Below are 14,775 nucleotides of genomic sequence, written 5' to 3'. Positions count from 1 at the left end.
ACGCCTTGTGTGGATATCACAGAACACGGGGTCAAACTGGGCAACAGTATGTACTGCCTTCCGCGTCTCTTGGACGAAACTGATTCTGCGTTTCCGCAGTTAGAAGTCTGGACAGATGAAGCCCCGGAGAGCTGCCTAGAGAAGGTAGTTCCCCAGAGTGACAGCGCCTGGACGCCGCGGCGGGGCACTTAAAGACCTGGAACAGGTTGGCGACGCCGGCCGACGGCGCGCACTCGCACCCAGGGTCACTGCACGGGCACCAAAAAAAAAAAAAAAAAAAAAAAGAAAGGCGGCGCGCGCTCGAGTGGAGGGCCGACCGCCCGGCACGGGGCGGCGGAGGAGGTGTCGCAAAAATTCCGCGCGCGCTCGCGAATAGCCGCCGCTGTTTACACGACCGACCTCTCCCACTGTGTTTGTGTGCTCGGTGACACTTTTTCTTACCCCTTACAGTTACTTTGTAACGTTTTCTCAGCCGTTCACATACACTGCTTTCCATAAATTGCGGAAACTAACAAAAAAGCAATAACTCGGGGCAAAAAAGCGATTCACTCAAGAAAGTTACCAGAATAGCGCTGTACGAAACAACTACACAATAACACCCACTCTCCAAACTACTTGCGTCATCCACGCAACTGCACGTGTCAAGGAAAGAAGGTTACAAGTTAACATTTCTCCGAGGTCGGGCTACTTGGAACTAGCACAAATTTATTTGCGACTGAATAGGAAACAGGCCGTTTCCTTTATGAATATTCAGGCAAGGCATAGTTAAAACATATGCCTAACAGATAAGATTAGGATCTTTTAAACTCAGTCTCATGCGAAACACAATGTATTTATTTTTTATTGAACCAGACATGTTTCAACACCACACCAGGTCTGCTATGATCTCTGCACTTGTTGTTTAGCTTCTTTATATTATTTTGTACAGGTACTATGAACCATAGGACCACGGCGGTAAGCTGCATGCGCCTTATTGTTGACGTTCGCAAATAATGTGATAGTTATAACTTTCTGAAGAAGGGCGCTACGTGCCTGAAACTAGTTAAGAAAATAAAATTTCCTTTATACAACTAGTTGCTGATTGTTTAGGTACATATTTTGCTTCTTTTTTGGCAAAGAGAGTATTTCATGCATAAGCATTCCGCTCGTACTGAATGATGTAGCGCCTCCGATGTCCAGACCTGAGTATGAAACCTCTGCTATAACCATCTATATTGTGTCAACTGAGATACTTCTGCACTCCTGCCTCTGATAAACTAAACATCATTTAGCACGTATTGATGGAGTGCCCGACAACTATTCCAAAATTCAAAGACGAATCTAGGTCCAGTGAAGAAGGACCAGGATTAGCATATCACTGTCCTGCTGTTGAAACCAGAACTAATTACAAGTTTCCCCCTGAAACAAGGATCTTTACGGGTGAGTTTCTAGGAATAAGGAAGGCTCTCAGACATCATTGCATAGTATCAATGATATTCTTATAGTAACAGATTCACGGAACGCCCTCGAAAAACTAGAATTTTAATCCTGGAACATGAACTGTTACCTCTTTGATATGCAGGTAATAATCTGCCGGCTGCTGTGGCCGAGCGGTTCTAGGCGCTTCAGTCTGGAACCGCGCGACCGCTACGGTCGCAGGTTCGAATCCTGCCTCGTGCATGGATGTGTGTGATGTCCTTAGGTTAGTTAGGTTTAACTAGTTCTAAGTTCTAGGGGACTGATGACCTCAGATGTTAAGTCCCATAGTGCTCAGAGCCGTTTGAACCATTTTTGGTACTAATCTATCGGTGTATAAAACAATGCAAACGAGTGTAACTTCTCTGAGTCATAGGGCATTCAGTAATCAGAGACAACTAAGTTGTTTACTGATTATCAGAGGATAGCATCAAGGAAGGAATACCTTTCTTTGTACATCTACGTTATAAGTAATTTCTAAGCACCGCAACTACCGAGGCATTTGATAATCGGTACCTATCCTGGGAATCTTCTCAGTTCACGAGAGGGCAAAACTTTGCACGGCTTCAACAATGCATTCCCAAAAGAACTTGGTACTCAAAGTTAAAACTGACATGAAGACATACAACACCAATCACAAGAATGCTTAATAAACACGGGTATTATAGTACACACCTCTAAAGAACCGTCGTTTCAACCTCTATACATTGCGAAGATCACCTCTGAAACGGAGCAGATCTAAATCTCCTTCTCGTTGGCTATTACCGTGACGCCGGTCACCAGGTCAAAGTATACAAGGCAATGGTCAAACTGGGACGGTCCTTACCCACAAGCCTCACGAACCTTGCCCGACAGCCGAAAATCTGTGTTCACACTGTAATATACAGGGGATGGACAAAAATATGGGAACCCTAAAACCGTAACACATTACCAAGCGTAATACGGTGTAGAAAAACTGTTGACGTATAAAACTACCAATCGTCTAGGAATAAATAAATGCAGGCCTTGCGTGGTTTTCAAGAGAATCTTATACAATTTTTCCTGGAAAATAGTGGCAAGTTTAGTTAACGATGGCGAGATGGATACCGATTACTCACCCTTCTCTCCAAAATAGACCACAGAGGTTCAATAATATTCAGAGATCTAACTGGTCTTCAAGGGAGAGGCGACGATTCGTGATCGTGCTCACAAAACCAGTCCTGGACAATGTGAGGTGTGTGAACACGTGTGCTGTCGTACTGGAACAGAACATCATCATTGGGGAAGAAACATTGTACCGTGGGATGGACCTCATCGGCTAAAACGGTCACATAATCTTTGGCAGCAATGTACCCTTGCACAGAAAAAAACAATGGGGGCCACGGAATACCACGATAAGGCTGACGCCGTCATGTTTCACTCTCGGGACGAAAACCCGGCCAGGACTTGAGAACGGTGTGCAAAAAGACTCATTCGACCAAACGACATTCTACCATTACTCCATAGTTCTGGTTCTGCGCCTTCGGCAGAACGTTTTCCCGTTAACGGCATTTGCGTCAATCACGAGTCGTTTCCGATTTCCTGCTCGCCCGGCAGTTCACTGCTTACGGAGCTCCCTTCGTTTTATTGTGATGGTGACAGAGTTTGCGACATTCAGTTCTGCATTGACTTCTGTAGCTGTCGTCCTCTTATTTTTTTTTGTGACAGTCCTCTTCAGTGACTGTCCGACACGATCGCTCAATACCCGCTTTCGTCCCCGTTGTGACTTAGCGGAAAATATTGTACAGTTTTCTCTATATGTGATTTAAATCTTCGATACTGTCCCGCTTGAAATACAAAACACTTCGGCTGCCTTGGTTAAGGAAGCATCGACCATATGAGCACCAACAATTTTCCCACATATGAATTAACTGAGCTCCGACATAATGCAGTCACAATTATACAGAATACCGTTCTGACCATGACTGGCCCTTGGAACGTATTGAGGGCTTTGCACAGGTGTATTTATATTCAAACATGCATTTCTCGCAGTCTTCCCATATTTTTGTCTACCCCGGTTACTTGAAAGAGATGGACATTCATTTCGAAATCGACAAGAATCGAAATACTTGATTGATGCACACCACTGCTATCAGAAGAAGAGACCGCATGCACTCCTTTAGTTCTTTAGTAATTGGTTGTTTGTGTACAATGTTAATCTCTTGTCTAATCAGTTATTTAATTACAATGATGAATCCTATAAAACTTGTTCCAGTAAAAACTGATTCCCAATTATTAACACCCTAAGCGTAACAATAAAGAAGTTTATATGTTTACTTTTTTGTAATTAAGAAACAATGAGATGTATCTAAAATTGTCTATTAACATAACAAATTTTATGTAATTATGATACATTAGATAGCAGTATGACTGACTAAGTAACTGGGCAGCTAGACCAAGTAAATACAATTCAAAGAAAAAGAGTTCCGCCGAAAAAAGAATGTCAAACCCGTATAGTGCTTTATTGGTGCTAGTATACAATATCAAATGGTATATGAAATATTCTCTGTTAAAACTATTGTGGCCGGCCGCGGTGGCCGTGCGGTTCTAGGCGCTGCAGTCCGGAACCGCGGGACTGCTACGGTCGCAGGTTCGAATCCTGCCTCGGGCATGGATGTGTGTGATGTCCTTAGGTTAGTTAGGTTTAAGTAGTTCTAAGTTCTAAGGGACTGATGACCTAAGATGTTAAGTCCCATAGTGCTCAGAGCCATCTGAACCAAAACTGTTGCACAGTTTCGGTGTATTTAAGAAACAACATCTAGTAACCCCCAGAAAGCTGTTGTAATTAACATTCTCCAATCCACATACCTAGTTCCACTCAAGCGATAATCTTCAAGGCACGAGTTAACACTTCATTAACTTTAAGGAAAGTGGCTTGGCCTCAAACACATAATTATGCTTCCCTTGCAGCATACTAGCTGTGTTCAAAAAGTAACTGTAATTTTCTAATTTTGTCTTTTGTATTAGCTCAATTCGCGTGATTTTTTGTTCTTGCATTGGTAGACATGATCTTTAAGTATTTGTATAGCGTTAGTCACATCGAATGTTTATTCTGATGCCATTTGAAAAAAAAAAAAAGTTCAAATGGCTCTGAGCACTATGGGACTTAACATCTGTGGTCATCAGTCCCCTAGAACTTAGAACGACTTAAACCTAACTAACCTAAGGACATCACACATATCCATGCCCGAGGCAGGATTCGAACCTGCGACCGTAGCGGTCACGTGGTTCCAGACTGAAGCGCCTTGAACCGCACGGTCACACCGGCCGGCTGCCATTTGTCAACAAGGTTATATGTATTTTGATAGAAGAGAGCTGTTATTTATCTTGTACAAAAATAGATCAGAAATTCTATTAAATTTTCCTTCAAGAACGGAAAAAAGTGCAGTAAGGGTTTAGAAATGTTAAATATAGGTTTTTATGATTCTTCTACGAGTAAAACAGGATTTTACGAGTGGTATAAGCGTTTGGAAAGGCCATGATGACTTTCAACATGACTAGCTCCGTGGACGCCCCAGCAAATCGTAACAAGATGAAACCGAGTGAAAAGTGAAAAAAAGGTTAAGAACGATCGCTAGAATCGCTGATGGTGATTGCATTAATTGTTTTCTAATTTTTTGCATATGAAACTTGTGTTAGCAAACTTTTTTCAAAATAGCAGTGAATATACGTTGCTCAGGAACAGCTAGATGAAGACGACAATGGCGCAGAACTACTGAAACGTGTCATAAGAAGTCATGAAATATATATTTACGAAACTAACACTCAATCGTGCCAGTAGAAGGTGTCTGTATATCCAAGACCGGAGAAGCTCGACAAGTGTTGTCTAATGTGGAGATTATGCTTAATGTTTTCTTCGATATTAACGACGTAGCGTATCACGAGTAGACGTCGAACTATCAATAAATAACGCAAGTTCTTCACCGTTTGCACGAAACAATCTGAAAAAAAAAATAATTCGGATTTGTGAAAAAATAATTCATGTCTTTTGCACCACGATAATGCATCTGTTCACACTTCGTTGATTGTTGCTCAATTTTTTTTTTCATAAATAACAATATGATGATGCCCAGTCGTTATATTCGCAAGACATTGCCTCATGTCTGTTTTTGTGTTCTGTTTCCGAAAATATAAAAAAAAACCTTAAAGGGCCGTCTTTTCACAAGCATAAATGAGATTAAAAACATACCGCTGAAGTAATCTCAAAAATCGAGATCCAGAAGTATTCTGGGCATTGGACAAACGCTGGAATTAGTGTATAATATTTTATGCGGACTGTTTTGAAGGGGAAGGTGTCGATATAGAAGAATAAAATAAATTGTTTCCGAAGAATAAAAATTCCCGTTATTTTTTGAAAACATCATATACTGTTTATTAGCTTAATACATTTTCCAGTTGTCACCAGCTGCAAAAATCGACCGATTAAATCGATTTTCAAAATTTCTACGATGCTGTTTTCTGTTCTTTAAATGATCCGTAATTTTAGTTTCGTGCATTTATTTAGTCAGATGTACTGTTGTTTGAAATTTAATATCCAGCAAATGATTTCTGGTATAAATAACACCACGAATTAAAAGCGAATAGCAGGGAAACTTTATCGAAAATTAGTCACGAAATTTAATTTTCTTTCGTTTGCAGTGCCTCCTGTGGCCAACGTCCTTCCACTCCCGTATCGTACGACGGCCTGGCACGTTTCGACACTCAGCCGAACACGAAGAGCGATTGACAATTCGTTCTGCATCATCAACTGAGCACGAGAGGATACTGCCGAATGGTAATAGTAGATTTCAATCGAGATCGCTGGGGGAAATAACTGTATGGTCCTAGAGAAAAGCACACTCGATGTCTCCAGTGTTGCCTTACGTTCGGAACCAGGGCGGCTGTTCCACACGGGGTGAAGTCGTCGGAGGATGAGATTCTGCCGTGGCCACAATCTTACTGGCGCCGAAAACACGTTTAATGCCAAGATTAATTTCCGGAGGAAAACAGGTTTGGTTGCACACCGGTTCTGTGTAACAAGTTTGGCGCCTTCCACATCCCAGGAAATCTCTGATTTAAGAGCTTTCCAAACTCGAAATGTTTGTGTCACCACCGAAGTAACACTTTTTTGTTTGTGCAAACACGAACGCCTAGACGAAATATACTGCAAGTTTTTTTCCCACACTTAACGAATCGCGCGAAAATGAAAAGAGGCGCTCGATTCCGCAATATCATTTTATCGGTGCCGTTTTAAGTTCATTCGACAGGGTTCTTTCAGAAGAAAAGTGTGGAAGAAGAAAAGTACGAATAACCTACCGTTTCTTTTGAGGATATGGCGGTTATCATGAATAACCAAATACCTACAATACAGCCAGATGAGTGTGAATCATGTGGGCGCTGCGGAGTACAGGAGATGAACTAACAAATGGACAGAATCGAAGGTTTTCGTTTATATTGGGCTCCTCCATCACCATGTACTTTGTTTTGTTTATGTTTACTTCTAAACCTACTTTTCTTGCTGCTTCCTCTAACGTAACGTAGTTCCCCTTTAGTGCCCTTACATTACTTGCCATTAATGCTACGTCATCCGATTAAGTATTGTTCCTCCTGGGTTTATCGGCATTTGCCGCATCACCTTTTCTAAAACTAAAGTAAATTACATTGTAGAGTTCACATCTCCCTGTCGTAGCCTCCTCGGTACTTGGAAAAAAAATTCAATAGTAAAGAATTCATTAGTAATGAATGGGGAAGAATATGAAAGAGTGAAAACATTTAAATATTTAGGTTCTGTAATAACGGAGGACAATAAAGTAGCGGTAGAAATTCAAGAAAGGATAGCGAGTGGAAATCGTTGCTATTTTCCCTTGCAGAATGTATTTAATTCCAGGAACGTTAGTAAGGAATAAAAAAATCAAAATATACGCGACCATATTAACTCCTACAGTAATATATGTATCAGAAGGCTGGGTATTGACATTAAAGGAGGAGACCAGGTTATTGAGATGGGAAAGAAAGAAACTGAGAAGGATTTTTGGAGGAGTGAGAGAGGAAGATGGCTGGAGAGTAAGAACAAATGTAGAACTGCAAACACTTTTTTGACAGACGGATATTGTTGTTAAAATTAAGCAGGGAAGAATAACATGGGCAGGACATGTACAGAGAATGCCAGAGTGTCAAGAAAGTTTTCATGGAAAATCCTGACGGGAGAAGGAGAAGAGGTAGACCCAGGAAAAGGTGACTGGACGATATGGAAGAAGATCTAAAGGCGATGGGAATAAGAAATTGGAGAAAGAAGGAGATGGACAGAGAAGAATGGAGGCAGGTGATACAGGAGACCAAGGTTCTTCAAGGACTGTAGAGCCAACCAAGAAGAAGAAGAAGGTTTTCGTTTCGTTTACCGACCAGAGGCAAAGGTAGACATGTCAGGAGCCCCAGTTCATCCTATCTAAACGTCTCCCACACGAGAACTGTCAAATGCCTGAACGCCATTCATTAAGTCATACGGTTTACAACGTTTCGTAGTCTACCATCGACATGTAACGGCTATTGCTGTTGCTCTGCAGTTTAGGCAACCTTTTTTCATGGCGAAAGATCGAGTGCCAGGCTCGTGTGCTTGTGGGAAATGATACACATGTGCCCACAACGAGGAAGTATTTCTGGATGGTGTGGTTGGTCAATTCCAGTAATGAATTTCCGAATGAAATGCTGCACTGTGGTGTGGCTATCGGTTGTCACAAACAGCGATTGTCGTTAGCTGCCTCTACCGACAGCCTGTTTATGCCCACGATAGTTGACTCTGGTGTTGGCGGGGCCCGGTGAATTGCACGGTAGCCTGTTTCACCCAAGAGCGTACGCAGACTGGAGTGATCTGGGATGGTAGGATAGAGGCGAGACTGGGCCGGAGGCTGGACGGAACACACGTCAACTTGCCTGTGAATGACGAGATATTTTTGAAATTTCATAACAAATGTCTCTGGGTAAATGCTAGTCAATGTCCATTAAATGTTGTCATCTTTTTTAAACATACTGATTTGATACCTCATCTCTCTGACTGTCTGTAGGGGTAAGTGAGGGAGAGTAAGTGGAAGGGAAACAGTATGCCTGTAGCTTTAAGGAGGGAACGAAAGGGTTCAAATGGCTCTGAGCACTATGGGACTTAACATCGGAGGTCATCAGTCCCCTAGAACGTAGAACTACTTAAACCTAACTAACCTAAGGACATCACACACATCCATGCCCGAGGCAGGATTCGAACCTGCGACCGTAGCGGTCGTGCTGTTCCAGACTGAAGCGCCTAGAACCGCTCGGCCACAACGGCCGGCAAACTGCGATCTCATGGCGTAATTGTTAGTCACGTTATACTCTAAACCAGAAGTCGGCAACCTGCATATGGCCCAAGAAACCAATTCCTGTGGTCGCAGAGCCATCATGTTTTGGACATGGTACACGGAAAAAAAAACCAGAGACTTAGCACGTTTTTTCATGCAAGAAAATGCGTTTCAAAACAACTAGTTAGAAACAGGAGCCTATTGTTCCAACGTGGCTAGCGTGTTTCTTGTCAACAATTCAGTCGACGATCACATCACAGTGCAGCGCAGTTTTAATCATAATTATAGCGACAAACTTTCTCTCGAATCATTTACGTTGTGTCCCTTTATTACCTTATACAGGGTGTTTAGAAATGAATATCGGGGTTTTAACGCTTTATAATATTTATTATATTAAACTTGTAGTTATAAATGGTATGTCAAATGAAAGAGCAACTCAGACAGTTTTACCAAGAACCTTGTAAGTGTTCAGTGTGAGCACCATTTGTCACACGGCACGCATCAAGTCGATAGCCGAGTTCTTCCCAAAGGTTGATAAGTGTGTCTCCAGTGACTGTAGCAACAGCTGCTTCAATCCGCTTTCTTAATTCAGGGAGGTCTGCTGGTAGCGGAGGCACGTACACACGATCCCTGATGAAGCCCCAAAGGAAAAAAATCACATGGCGTTAGGTCGAGTGAACGTGGAGGCAATGCAAAGCAAGCCCTGTCATTGGGCCCCTTGCGGCCTATCCAGCGCTTGGGTACAGTGAAGTTCAACCAATCGCGTACTTCGCTATGCCAGTGAATATTTATAAGGTTCTTGGTAAGACTGAGTTGCTCTTTCATTTGACATGTCATTTATAACTGTAAGTTTAATGTAATAATTATTATAAAGTGTTAAAATCCAGATATTCATTTATAAACACCCTGTATTATAATAATGCTAACCTGTGGATACAAATTAACTATTGAGCATAGCCTGAGATGCAAAAGTAATGTGGTGTGGTCTGGGGGGAACAGTCTAGCATAGAGTCATTGTGTCGATCCTCCATTACATTTAATGAACCTAGACACTATACAGGGCGGTCAGAAACAGTCTGAAATATCTTGTAAGGGTGCTGCGGAGTAGGTTGTACTGAGTAAAAATTGTTGAGAAAAAATTCCATACTTTACATTATTTCTGACTTAATTAACATTGAAGGTAGGCTGTCAGACCGCTGCCTGCTTAAATTCAAGTGGCCCGCCATTTACAATTAGAGTCAGTTGTTTTCACAGTGTATATGGTAACGCATGAGACTTCTAAGCCTTGGCTTTCGTTTGGTCCTTGCTACCATCCCATGTCGAATTTTGTCATTGTCTTATTCGGTTTTAGGAAACCAAACGAAGAACACCGTCTCCGGTCGGTCATTTGAATTCGCATGCTATCGGTCTGATTGACTAAGTTCAATGATAATTATCTCGGAAACGGTGCAACATATCTAATTTTTTCTTAACAATTGTTTCTCAGCATAACTTACACTCCAGCACCCATAAGAGATTTTCAGACTGTTTCTTACCACCCTGTAGATCCGAAACGGAGAGAGTACAATGATGAGGACTGCACAAGTTACAAATCAAGGCGCCGCTCTTACGTCATTGCTGTTCTGGCTTCCTCCCCACTACAACTGAATATGACTTCGTCTGAGAGCGATGGCGCTGCAGTTGCTTCCTAGTCATCTGCTCTTTCTCTCTTAACGAAGCGTGCACCAACGTAAGATATGTTAGTATGGTAGCTGAGTGCATGATCTTGTTGCTACACTAACAGGTAGGGCTGTTGGTATTTTTAAAAATATCGGCAATCCAATATATCATTATTTAAAAAAGGTATCATCGTCAGAGTGTGTGTGATTTCCTAAGGGACCAAACTGCTGTGGTTATCGGTCTCTAGACTTACACACTACTTAAACTAACTTACGCTAAGGACAACACACACACACCCATGCGCGAGGGAGGACTCGAACCTCCGGCAGGAGGGGCAGCGCAATTCGTATCATCGTCAGACATCAATATATCGAGATAGGTATCTATATATCGGCCGAAGAAATATTGACACACTAGTCTATAAAAATAGCGACTGAACACTGAAAATATACAGCCAGTTTTAGAGCTATATATTTACGCATTAATTTATTGTTAGATATTCTGTACATCAACAAGCTAGCAGCCTGCCTATCCCCCTTAAAGCAAGAATTTAAAGGAGATCGATGTTCGTTCACGCTTGGTAATAACCAAACAATGGTAACTGCACGTTAGTGGCACAATAAAAAGTGTCCGATGGGCCCGTCGTTCAATTTCGTCACATATCAGATTTGTCCGGAACCCTTCATGTCGACTTCCCAGTTTTTTTTTTTTTTTTCTGTCAACGCCAGCGACCTAGCAGTTGTAGTGTCAAAACTGCGTGGTGAAGTTAAACGTTGAAGTTCCCTGTTGGTAGCGCCAAGCGCCGATTACGTCAGCATTTTAGAATGAAATTTTCAGTCTACAGTGTGCACTGATATGAAACTTCCTGGCAGATTAAAACTGTGTGCCGGACCGATACTCGAACTCGGGACTTTTGCCTTTCGCGGGCAAGTGCTCTACCATCTAAGCTACACAAGCACGACTCACGCCCCGTCTTCACAGCTTAAATTCCGCCAGTACCTCGTCTCCTACCTTCCAAACTTCACAGAAGCTCTCCTGCGAACCTTGCAGAACTAGCACTCCTCGAAGAAAGTTTCTTCCAGGAGTGTCAGTTCTTCAAGGTCTTTCTCAGACTGGACGTCATGAAAGCTCAAAACGTAGTAAGACTCATTCACACAGCGATAGTAAAATTATGTTCTACTATAATTTATCGAAAATTGAGAAAAAGTACAATATAAAATAAAAATAGGCACTCGACTGCCATTTCATATCGATGTCGGGGGAAATAATTTCATCGATATATATCGATATTTTGGAATAAATATAGATGTATCGTTATTTTATCAACAGCCTTACTAAAAGGATGAAAATGACAAATTGTCGCGATCAGATGACATCAGCCGCTGTTCGTCCAATTAATTTTCTGGAAAGCTGCTTAAGTTTGGGAACAACCGTTCTATAATTATTTATGCTTCAACTTAATCAAACAAACGGAGAAGCTTAAATATATAGAGCTAATTCGTTCGAGAAAAAAGCAATTGCACCGCGGATCAGAAAAATGGAAACAGCATATCAATTAACCAGAAGTGTCTACATATCAGTTAGCCAAAAATGTCTACAAGAAGAAGTTAGTGTCACTTAGTGCCAAGATAGGACGTTGCTGCACAGTAATACGACTGGAGGCCTTGCAAGCTGCAGAATGCCTTGCTATGAATAGAAAAGATGTGATCGAGAAATCAGAAATAAGAGAAAGACATACCTTGATGAAAATCGTAGGCACGATCAAAGAAAATGAACTCAGGAAATGATACAACTATGAACTCTTTACGCAAATAAATAGGTCATAGACACCATTCGTAGGAGGAAAACTATTTGATACCACCACAGTGCCCCCATGAGCAGTAAGAAGTTGAGCAGTCGGAACTTTCCTTACTTTCTCAACAAGAAAGTCAAGGGGGCATGGTTGAGAGTGTTAGAGAAAAATTTCCAAGAAGCGGTTATAACAGTTGGAGGCTACACATAAAAATGACCATACGTAAACAGAATTGAAGCGAGGAATGAGCAGCTCAGGAAAATGTTGGGACAGCATATTTAGAAAATGGACAGTACGAAAAGAAAGAGATTAGATTAGATTAGATTTAATTTCATTCCAATTGATCCGTAGTGAAGAGGTCCTCCAGGATATCGAACATGTCAGAAAAACAATAATACATGACAAATATTTGCAACTAAAACAAATAAGCTAATGTACCTTCCTTTTTTTAATGAACGCTATATGAAATGATCATTTTACATTAATGCACTGAATTTAAAATAAAAAAAATGTTTTTTTTATTTATAAGGTAATAAACGTATAGTAGAACTACTACAAAACTTATTTACAATGAACACATTACTGCACTGAACTGGTCAGAAGTTGGATTGTATCTTACACACACACACACACACACACACACACACACACACACACACACACACAAACACACACACACATACAAATCATTTGGTTCTACTGGTAAGTTCATCAATGGCGTAGAAGGAATTGACCACCAATAAATCCTTTAAGCTTCTCTTAAATTGAATTTCATTGGTTGTTAAGCTTTTTGTGGCTGCTGGCAAGTTATTGAAAATGTGTGCTCCTGAATAATGCACACCTTTTTGTACACCGGTAAGCGACTTTAAATCCTTGTGAAGATTATTTTTATTTCTAGTATTGATTCCATGAACTGAGCTGTTTGTTTGAAAAGTGATATATTTTTAATGACAAATTTCATTAAGGAATAGATATATTGGAAAGCAGTAGTTAGTATCCCTAAATCCCTAAACATTCCTCTGCAGGAGTTCACACAATATGTAACGCTTATTGCACATTTTTGTGCCCGGAAAACTTTAGCTTGGCTTGATAAATTACCTCAATAAATAATCCCATATGACATTATGGAGTGAAGGTAAGCATAGTATGCCAGCTTTTTCATTTTTATATGCCCTGTGTCTGACAGAAAAGGCATTGCAAATAGAGATTTGTTTAGTCGCTTCAGCAATTCTGTGGTGTGCTCCTCCCACCTGAATTTATTATTGAGCTGTAATCCCAAGAATTTAACACTGTCCACTTCTTCTATCTGCTTGTCATCATATGTTAGGCATATACTCGTGGGGCACCCCTTACACGTTCTGAACTGCATGTAGTGTGGTTTTTCGAAGTTAAAGAATTGGCTAGGAACCAGCGATTAATGTCCACAAATATTTTACTAGCCGATCTTTCTAAGACTACACTTGATTTGATATTTATTGCAATGAAATCTAGGCTGTTGTATCTGATTATTACAGTGACCTCTGTCAAGGCCACTATCTACAGGAACTGGAGGCGCTTTTGATACACAGAAAATGTCAATCAGCCAAAAAGTTTCATTACAATGACGGCAGTAGGTTAACGGGATGTCGTCGTTAATAGTTGCAAACTCACTACGAGATGTGAAAGCGAAACGTCAGCGATACAGGATTCATCTTACCACCTAAGTATTTCCAATCTCAATACGTAAAACAGTTCAAAGAAACTTGTAGTATGTTTACTAGTTTACGTAAAAGTAATCATTACGGCATTATTCTATTATTTCTTAAATAGTGGCCTCTGTTAGAGTGTTTTCTCTTGTTACGTCTACCTATTTTTAATAAGCAGACTGGCGGAGAGTACGAAAGCTGTGTTCTAACGTTAAGGCACCACTGCAGTAGAAACGAGTAAGTTAGCGAAATGAATGGAATGAATAGAATGCTGCAGAACATACTTAAATTTTTCTGCTGGCAACCGATGCCCTTAGAACAGCTGCAGGAAAGGAATCATGCAGATGCGACCTCAGCGAAACTAATCTCTGCAGCAAATGAGGGAAAGCCGGCTCTTAAGCGGTTGCTTAGGCGAGGAATGGCCACACTGGAACTGCAAAATTAATTGACACGTGCTGAATAAGGTAGTCGAGTCACGCAACAGGACCATCATGTAAATTCCCTCCTCCCCCCATCCACACCGAAATTGTTTAGGGTACTGGTTTATTCCGTGTTGTGCATAAATGATTGTGTACATTATTTTGAAGATAATAAACTTCTAGTAAGGTGAGTTAATCTCAGAATTATTTACACGGGGATGAGTGGAACGTTACACTCCTAGGATATAATGTTTACATCTACATAAATTTTCTGCAAACCAGTGTAAACTGCACGGGTATTTGTAGCACGTGCTAAAGTTAATTAATGCTGTATTAGTGTATGGAGCGCCGGAAAACGACTGATTAAATGCTTCTGCATTTGTTTTACTTATTCCAATCCTGTCTTAGAGAACGATATACATTGAAGAGCCAAAGAAACT

The sequence above is a fragment of the Schistocerca cancellata genome, chromosome 7, assembly GCF_023864275.1.
Source record: "Schistocerca cancellata isolate TAMUIC-IGC-003103 chromosome 7, iqSchCanc2.1, whole genome shotgun sequence".
In the NCBI taxonomy this organism is placed as follows: domain Eukaryota; kingdom Metazoa; phylum Arthropoda; class Insecta; order Orthoptera; family Acrididae; genus Schistocerca; species Schistocerca cancellata.
This window is presented reverse-complemented; position numbering follows the sequence as displayed.